Raw genomic sequence first — 9,055 nt, 5'->3', positions numbered from 1 at the left:
GCCAGTCCTGGGCCTTGAGCTCAAGGCCTGAGCATTGTCCTAGTCTTTCTCAAGGCTAGAGCTCTACCACTTGAGCCTCAGCACCACTTCCAGTTTTTTTTCTATGTATGTGGTACCGAGGAATCGAACCGGGGTCTTTGTGCGTGCTAGGCAACCACTCTACCACTAGGCCAAATTCCCGGCCCCTATACTTTATTATTTTCAAATATTGTGTATAATACATATGGTACATTTTCACACAATAATTATTTTTACACCCAAAACAATATAGTGCTAATAACATTTATAATGCTGTGTGGATATTACCAATATCCACTTCTAAAAATTACTAATAACTCCTAGAAAAAATTCACTAGCCATTGAATAATCATTTTCTTTTCTGCTCCTGGAAATTTCTAATCTATTTTGTGCCTCTGAATTTCACATTTTGAATATTTGATAAATTGGAATACAAAATATCTGTCCTGTTGTGGTTAATTCAATTCATTTACCATATGATTTTTAAGGTTCTTCATATATTTCACATGAAATAATTCTTCATTTGCATGCCAAATATTACTTCCATATGTATATGTTCCTCATTTTGTTTAGTCACTAATCTGTTAATAATAATTTTACTTAGCTTGGAATTTTGGTTGCTTTTGTTGCTCACTCAGATAAATGTCATTTTGAGTCCTTTGAGCATTTTATAAATGCATTTGCTTTTTGTTGCTAATCTACAGGAGCTTTTTATATTTTCTATCAATTTTTATATATTATATAGAAACTGTTTCCCTATTCTTCCTTTTCAATCTCATCATAGTGCTTTATTATGAAAAAGTTCTTACATTTTATTTTTTTTCTTTCAAATTTTTTTATTGTAATAGTTCTTATATTGTATTAATCGTAATTCATATACATTTTTGTAGCTGCTTCAGGTTTTGGCTGTATATGATTATTATTCCTAATTCAAATCATTAGTTCAAAAAGAATTAGTTCCTAATTCAAATCATTAGTTCATAAATGTAGTTCTTTTTAAAAATTTATTTTTGGTGTATTTGCCAGATAGCAGGTGCATTACTTCTCACACACTGATACCCCTTCTCATATTTTTGTCCCCGTTTTCCTCCTCCCACCCCCTCCCAATCATCTTGTTCGCCCCCCTTCCCCTTGCTATTTCAAATAAAGAAACGTATATACAAAATTCCAGGTAACAAAGTCAGATATAGTCGCAATATGAGATTAACCAAAGGGCAACAAAAGAGAAGTACATAAAAACATTAATTGCACAAGATGGGTCCTTTTCATATACTTTTATATGTGATATAATGTTTCACTAGAATTTTTCCTGTGAAGTTCTAGTTTGTGCAGTTACATTTGAGGAAGAAACTGAAACTTCCCTTGTGGAAAGTTCTCAAATCCTTGTTGAATATTAGCTGAGCTCACATGAGAGCTTACTTTTGGATTTGTTCCATTCTATCACCTTCCTGTCTCTCCTTTCAAGAAGTTTAATGATTTGTTCACTAACCTTCATTCTGTATTTCTACTTACCTACCAATTCATCTGTTATCTACCTACTTATTCATCTATTATCTTATATTTGCATTTAGTTATAATTCCATATTATGCCTTCAAATACATGAGGAACAGACACATTTTTCTAGGTGACTAAATCTTCTATTAACTTCTATCAACTATAATTTTATCATTATTAATGAATAATCCCTATGCCTCCTTAGTAAATTTAGCACTTTAATGTTCTGAAAATTGAAAATTTTTCCTAGCATCACTACCATGTAGAAATAAAGATGATGCTTAAACCTGATTTTACACCTTCCACATTTGCTGAGCTTAATTATTCTTCTGACACCACTTTCACACATGAGATTGCATCATCACAAATAGAAGTATTTTTTGTTAAGGTTGAGTGGTAGTTTGGTTGCATTTGTTAAGTAATTACATTGCCAGGAATTTTCTCTAACATGCTACCCCAAGATGTTAAAACAAAGATAGAACTTTCTTCCTCATCATACACAAAGAAAAACAACCAAAAAAACCTTCAGCAATTCAATATTGAAGATAATAATATTTGTGATTTTCAAGATATATTCTATCATTTATTATTTTCATTTTTATTATTATGAAAATATGTGCTTCCTATTTACCATAGCAAAGATATGGAACCAACCCAGATACCCCTCAGTTGATGAGTGGACCAACAAGGTGTGGTATTTATACACAATGGAATTCTATGCTGCTGTCAGAAAGAATGACATCACCCATTTGTAAGGAAATGGAAATACTTAGAAAAAATCATATTAAATGAAGTAAGCCAGACTCAAAGGAACATAGGCTCAATGGTTTCCCTCATTTGTCATAATCAGTAGAAACCTTGGGCTTTCCTAGCAGAGATTTACAATAGAACAAAACCTAGATACATAAGGCAATATAGTATGATACTAAATAAATGGACCTTCAGGATATAGAAACAAAAGCCATATAATGAGTGATTGTTGTCCTTAATGTACTATGTTATCTCTCATCTCTTTTGCTGTCCCTTGCTTATCACATATTATTACAGTATTTTACCTTGTTATCTCTTTTATTGTATATATGCTAATTTCCTTATTTGAAATAGGATAGGAAACGGGGAAAACAAAAAAAAGAAAATATGTGCTTCCAGTTTTAACTTTTAATTAACGTTTTCCATTTTTAACTTCTTAAATTGTATAGAAGGAATATTGATTTGAGGTTCTTTTTTATTAAGGAATTTATTAACATTGATTTTTACAGCATATTTCAAATAACATGTTTAACAAACAAGTATTCAAGAAGGGGCTCTATACAATTACTGGCACTTAGATTTTAGAACATAATTAAAATTAGGCTGAGTGTTTTTATGTCATAGATACATATTAATCTATGCAATAAAACATTATGTCTATAGAGTCATAAATATTTTTTTGCCAGTCCTGGGCTTGGGCTCAGGGCCTGAGCACTGTCCTTGGACTTTCTCAAGGCTAGAGCTCTACCACTTGAGCCTCAGCACCACTTCCAGCTTTTTTTCTATGTATGTGGTACCGAGGAATCGAACCCAGGTCTTCATGCATGCTAGGCAAGCACTTTAACCACTAGGCCAAACTCCCGGCCCAAGTCATAAATATTTATGTCTATGTAGTTGTGTTTATATTTCCAATACCATGTCCATAGCCTTGCGTACGCAATTCTTTTATAGCCTTTTGGCTTTTTTCCTAGAGTTGAGGACCGAACTCAGTGACTTCCACTTACCAGGCAAGGGCACTTCCACTGAGCTAAATCCCCAGCCCCAACAATACTTTTTTAAAATAGGCAAACACAGCTATAAATTTCCTTCAGCTTTAACCATATAACAAAATATTTTTGGAATGTGTTTTCACTTTTTTGTAATTTTCAAAGAATTTTCTAATTTTTTTGTTTTTTCCTTCTTCACGGTGATGGTTATTGAAGACTGTGATATTTACTTGCCACACTTTTGAAGGTTTTCTCATTTTCATTTTTCTACTGAGTAACTATCAGTTTTCATTGTGGTAAATAAAAAGATATTTCATGTGATATCAAACTTTAAAATGTTTTAAGAATTATTTTGTGTTTGAAATGATCTACCCTTTAAAATGGTTTATATCCACCATAAAAACAATATTCATTCTACTACTATTTGGTAAAGTGTGCTGAGTACTTATCTTGTAGACCTAAATGATTTGATACAATCATTTCCTCTGATTGTTTTCTTTGTGTCCAAAATAGTATACTACTATCTCCAACTGTGTTGGCTTAGAGTTTAAATTCTACCTGTATCCCCCCAATACTAGCAACTTCATATGCTGAAGTCACAATGGTCATTCTGTGGTGCCTTTGTGAGGTATGTCCTTGAAATTATATTGTGACCCCTCCCCCCATCTCTGTTTCCCTCTATGGACTATGAAATAAAAAGATTTTGTCCTGCTATGTTCTTCTTGCCATGATGTTATGGCTTGTCACAAACTTAAAAGCAGTGAATCAGTGAAACTTGGACAAGGACTTCTGAAATCACAGATCAAAACTTTCTTTATTTGAAGTTGACTATCACAGGTATTTTATCACAGCAATGGAAAAGATAGTAAATATCAAATAGTGTCAATTGTTTAGTATAATTTACAGCTCTGATGCCAGACATGCATTATTAAGTTTATGTTTTGTAAAGTAATTCATTTATCCATATAAAATATCCTTTCCCACTTATACATTTTAATTAAAATTCATTTAATAATAATAAAGCCATACAACTCTGTTTCAGTTACTGCTTGCATTTAATATTTATTTCCATTATTTTACTTATAAACTATCAAACAAATGATTTTGTGACTTTCCTTTTACAATAAGTCTCTGGTATCATATTCATGTTTTATGAAATGAACCTCTTCAATTTCATTTTTTCTTTGTTTAGTTCATTTATATTTTAAAAAGCTAATATTAATGATCTACGTAGTTCATTTAACTGTTTACTTTCTAGAAGTCATAGCTTGTTGTTTTTTCCCCCACTCATGTTTTCAATACTTTTTCTGCATTTGCTAATAACAAGCTAGTTGAGATGACGACCATTTACCTTAAAAGGAAAATAAAAAATTTGTTCCTGTGCTGCCATTACCCTCTGTTTATGGCTACTGTCAAAAATTATGCCTTTTATATTGTGCCAAATAATATAGTTTTGTTATTCCTATGTATTTGCATTTGAAATAAGTTAGATTTAAAGAAAGGCCAATAGACTGAAAGGGAAATGATGCAGATATTTATATTTACCCATACAATTACTGCTACTTGTAACTGGTTTTCATTTCTTACTGTCTTTGAGTTTCAGTGAGTGCCCTTTCTTTTTTTTTATTTTTTTGAATGAATTCCCTTAACTCTTCATACTTGTTTTTTATGGGAATGCCTTAATTTCTCCTTAGTTTATTATTTTTAAGAATTTTACTTTTTGTTTTGTAATATTGCCTTGTTTAGCAACCAAGATTGACCTAGGACTCATGATCTGTCTGCATCAACCTCCCAAGCATTAGAATTGTATATACATTCATCATCATGACCAGCTTCTCTAGGTGACTGAAGGACGACGGTTCACCAGATAAAGAATTACTGGTGGTCAAACTAATCATCACCATTATTACTTTTATTATTTTAAGTAATCCATACTATTGCCTATGGACTACATGTATTCTGGTGAGTATACAGCTATCAATTCATCTTACCAAAACTCTCCTTTAGAAGTCCTGTGATTTCTAGTGTGCTCATTTTGGATTTCAATATTTCAATCACAATGTGCTTCAATATAGTTCTTTTCTATTTATTTCTATTTATTTTCTATTATTTCTAATAATAATTCTAAACATTCTTCTGAATTTGTCATGCATAGTATCAATTCATCTGTGAACAATAGCTCTTATTTCATTCATTTTTAATATTCATGCCTTTCTAATTCTGTCATTTCAGTCATCCATGGTTAGATAAAAAGCAAAACAGTAAAACAACATTGTTTGGGCTAGGAAATTTTCAATTTGTGTAGTGATCAACAAATATATTTTTCTTTTTTATTGTATTATATTATTGGGATAATGTATAGAGGGTTACAGTTACAATTGTCATGTAATGGGTACATTACTTCTTGAACCTTGTTACCCCTTCTCATGTTTTTGTCCCCCTTGTTTTCTCCCTTTCCTTGTTTTCCCCCTTCTCTTCCTTATTGCAAGTAAACAAGTAAGTGTATATACAATACACCAGGTAACAAAGTCAAATACAGTAACCACATGAGATTAACCATAAGTGGGGAAAAAAAGAGAAAAGAAAAAACTGCACATAGTGCATGCTTTTTCCTTTTGTCCATGTAAATAAAACTATGGTAGTTTGATATTAGATTGAATGGAAAATTTCAGTAGCCTTTTTACATGGTTATTAGTTGTTTATTGGCTTTTAGCCACAAGCTCCAGGGGGCTTGCAGTTTGAGGGTATCCAATCCTACACAGATGGTCTTTTCCATGTGTTGTTTGAATAAATTTCCATCGTAGTGGCTGAGATCCATGAATTAGCATACATGAAACAAGAAAAAATTCATTAATTAAGATGCATTGTACACATGTTAGAATATTGAATTGAAACTCATTTGTACAACTACTTAAATAATTGGAAAAGGAAAATATTGTGTGGCAGATTTGTGACCTAGGCTTGAGATTTCAGTAAAACACTTCACTGACTATTTTCTTTTGAGAAAATTAAATGGCTCATCCACTTGGAGAGAGAGACAATGACTCATTCTTCTATGGTGAGTTTCAAACAACTTTGATCCTGTTAACCAGTTCTTTCCACCCCTGTCCCTGTTAGTGCTGTCTGTAAATTCGCCCTTGCCATTCTCTCCCAGTTTTGATCTTTGCAGTAGAAGGATCTGATCCCAGGATACATGTATATTCCCTATGCCATCCTGGCAAAACTAAGACTGACTTTACTCACTTTCACTCAAAAAGAAGAGTCTGGTTCATATAGTTCTTGAGTAGTGAGCATATTGATACTTTGCAGGAACCAGGTATTTTTCAACAACTCAGAGATATTTGGCCAAGGATAACTGTGCTACACGTTGTGTATGGCCTTCACACAAATGAGCTCACTGGACAGGTAACAGCTTAGATACAGGACAGTTCTGCTTTCAGTAGGGTACATGTCGGTTTTGTTCCTGGAGTGGTGTTGGGGATAACACTAAAGGCTATCACTTTAAACCAGCTCCCATCTTCTTCAATCAGGATTAGCTGGTAAGGTTCCATGGAATCTAGCAGCTATTACAGATTATAGGCTGGGCCTGTGCAAAGGTGGCACAGTCTGTCCACAGTCTGCTCCTCTTCCAGCAGTCTGATGGGAAGAGTAACCATGTGCTCATGCAGAAGGACTAATAATGGGCTAACAGAAGTTCATACCAGGCAGAGGCTGACAGAATTAAAATGTTAGATACAGAAGTTGGAATAGAATTTCCACAGTTGAAGGTTACTTTGAAGCAGAAATTAATATATTCACATACTCATTTTATATTAATTTGTTGTGCAGATACATTTGTTCTGTTGTGGAATATTATGTTTTGTCTTATAGTTAAACTACTAATTACATTTTACTTTCTTACATCACATGAGAATAATAAGCCACCATTTTTCAAAGCACATTGAACTCTAAACCAGTAATAGTAATGTTTATTGCTTATGACTTTAATGGCCACATTTTGGACACAGATGAAGAAACTCAAAACTGATAACAAAAATAAAAGCTTATTAATAAAGCTAAGAGTTTGACTATATTCGACTCCATCTATTTTTTATTACAGTTGATCCTTTAAAACATTGTTATGAAGAATTGGTGGTGTGACTCAAGGTGGTAGAGTGCTAACCTTGAGCTAAAGAGTTTTAGGGACAACTCCCAGGGCCCAGAGTTGAAGCCTCATGACCCCCCCCCCACACACAAAAGAATGATAAAATATTGTTATGAAAAGGGAAATTGAGGAGATATAAGGGAAAGTCTCATTTGCTGAAATGAACTCTACACATCAATGGGTTTTCACTTGAAAACTCCTAGTCCTATTAGTGAATCCTAAAAAACAATAAAAAATAAAAAAGATAGAAAAAAGAGTTGTGGCTGAGGTGGTAAAACAGTAGCCTTGAGCAAAAAATCTGAAGAACATCACGTAGACCCTGAGTTCCAACCAGAGAAAGAGAGGGAGTGAAAAAGAGGGAAGGGGGGAGGGAGGGAGAGAGAGGAGAGAGAGAGAGAGAGAGAGAGAGAGAGAGAGAGAGAGAGAGAGAGAGAGAGAGAGGGAGGGAGGGAGGGAGGGAGGGAGGGGGAGGGAGGGAGGGAGGGAGGGAGGGAGGGAGGGAGGGAGGGAGGGAGGGAGGGAGGGAGGGAGGACACAGATTTCTGCAATGTAGCCATAGGGTAAACTGATATGTAAAGAAGGCACCTTTGATGTGAATCTGTATCCTATGAGGATTTCGGCCATTAACCTAAAAATTAGCCTACACAACTGAATAATAATTTGACAATTTTAAATTTTTATATGTTACCAGTAGTACTTTAATTACTTAATATAAACCTGTTGAGCCTTCTTCCAACACAGTTTAAGAAAAAAAACAAACAAACCTCAAATCTAAAGAAGGTGTTGGAAGATTAGAGTGCTAGATTTACCAGAGACTCTCTAAGCATGACACATACTCCTGCTTGATAGCTCTTATGACTCTGTGCACCACATGTCTTTGTATTCACCACAGGCTGAATACATCAGTGGACCATTCAGGGGTTGAGATGGAGTTTGGATGACCATGTGTGAACTAGGATGCACGTGGCACACTTCAGAATTCCCACAGCCACAAAACAGAAATGTAGTGGTTCTCTTTCATATCTCTCAAGGAGAATTTGAAAGTGGCACATCAACACAATCAATAGAATCAGAACAACTTAACATTACAAATACTTTAATATAGAAACAATACTTTTATATCTAGTGATGATTCATAGTCTGTTTTAGGAAGTGGAGTTGTGGCTGAAGTGATTAGAGTGGCGGCCTTGAACAAAAGAAGCTTAGCAACAGTGCCTGAGCTCTGAGATCAAGTCCCAAGACTGGAATTTAAAAAAGAACAAGGCAAACAATCTGTTTTGAAAAGGGAAATTCAAGTATGCAATTGCTTTGGCATGCAAATATTTGATGAATTTATTATCATCTATAAAGCATATCAGGGTGCTAGGCATTGGTGTTAGCACCATAGTTCATTCCCAAACAACTGTTTATGTATAAAGCTGGTTGTGTAATTTTTCAAGCTTATATGGTAATGAATACAGTACTTTATAGATTTTTCTCCTCTTTTAAATTGAGGCTATTCACACACACGCTTACACACACACTCACACACACACACACACACTCAGAGTGAATGGTCATGCACAGTACTAAAGTCTGTCATACAATCTGTGTAAGATGACAAATTCCTATATTGTGTTTCATGACTGGGTCCTAGGTCCTCACTGACTCAGTGAGTCCCAG

The 9,055-nt window shown here is 34.2% G+C and overlaps 1 long non-coding RNA gene across 1 annotated transcript; it reads left to right on the top strand.

Moving 5' to 3' along the window:
• Window positions 1–3,942: 3,942 nt before the first annotated feature.
• Window positions 3,943–5,143, top strand: LOC150058944 (uncharacterized). Its single transcript, XR_016536572.1, has 2 exons — window positions 3,943–4,086; window positions 4,996–5,143. It is a non-coding gene; the product is annotated as an uncharacterized LOC150058944 (long non-coding RNA).
• The last annotated feature ends 3,912 nt before the right edge of the window (window positions 5,144–9,055 follow it).

The sequence above is a fragment of the Megascapheus bottae genome, chromosome 9 (genome assembly GCF_031878675.1).
Source record: "Megascapheus bottae isolate mThoBot1 chromosome 9, mThoBot2.hap1, whole genome shotgun sequence".
Taxonomy (NCBI): Eukaryota; Metazoa; Chordata; class Mammalia; order Rodentia; family Geomyidae; genus Megascapheus; species Megascapheus bottae.
The sequence above is the reverse complement of the archived record's forward strand: the minus strand, read 5'-3'. Positions and strand labels throughout refer to the sequence as shown.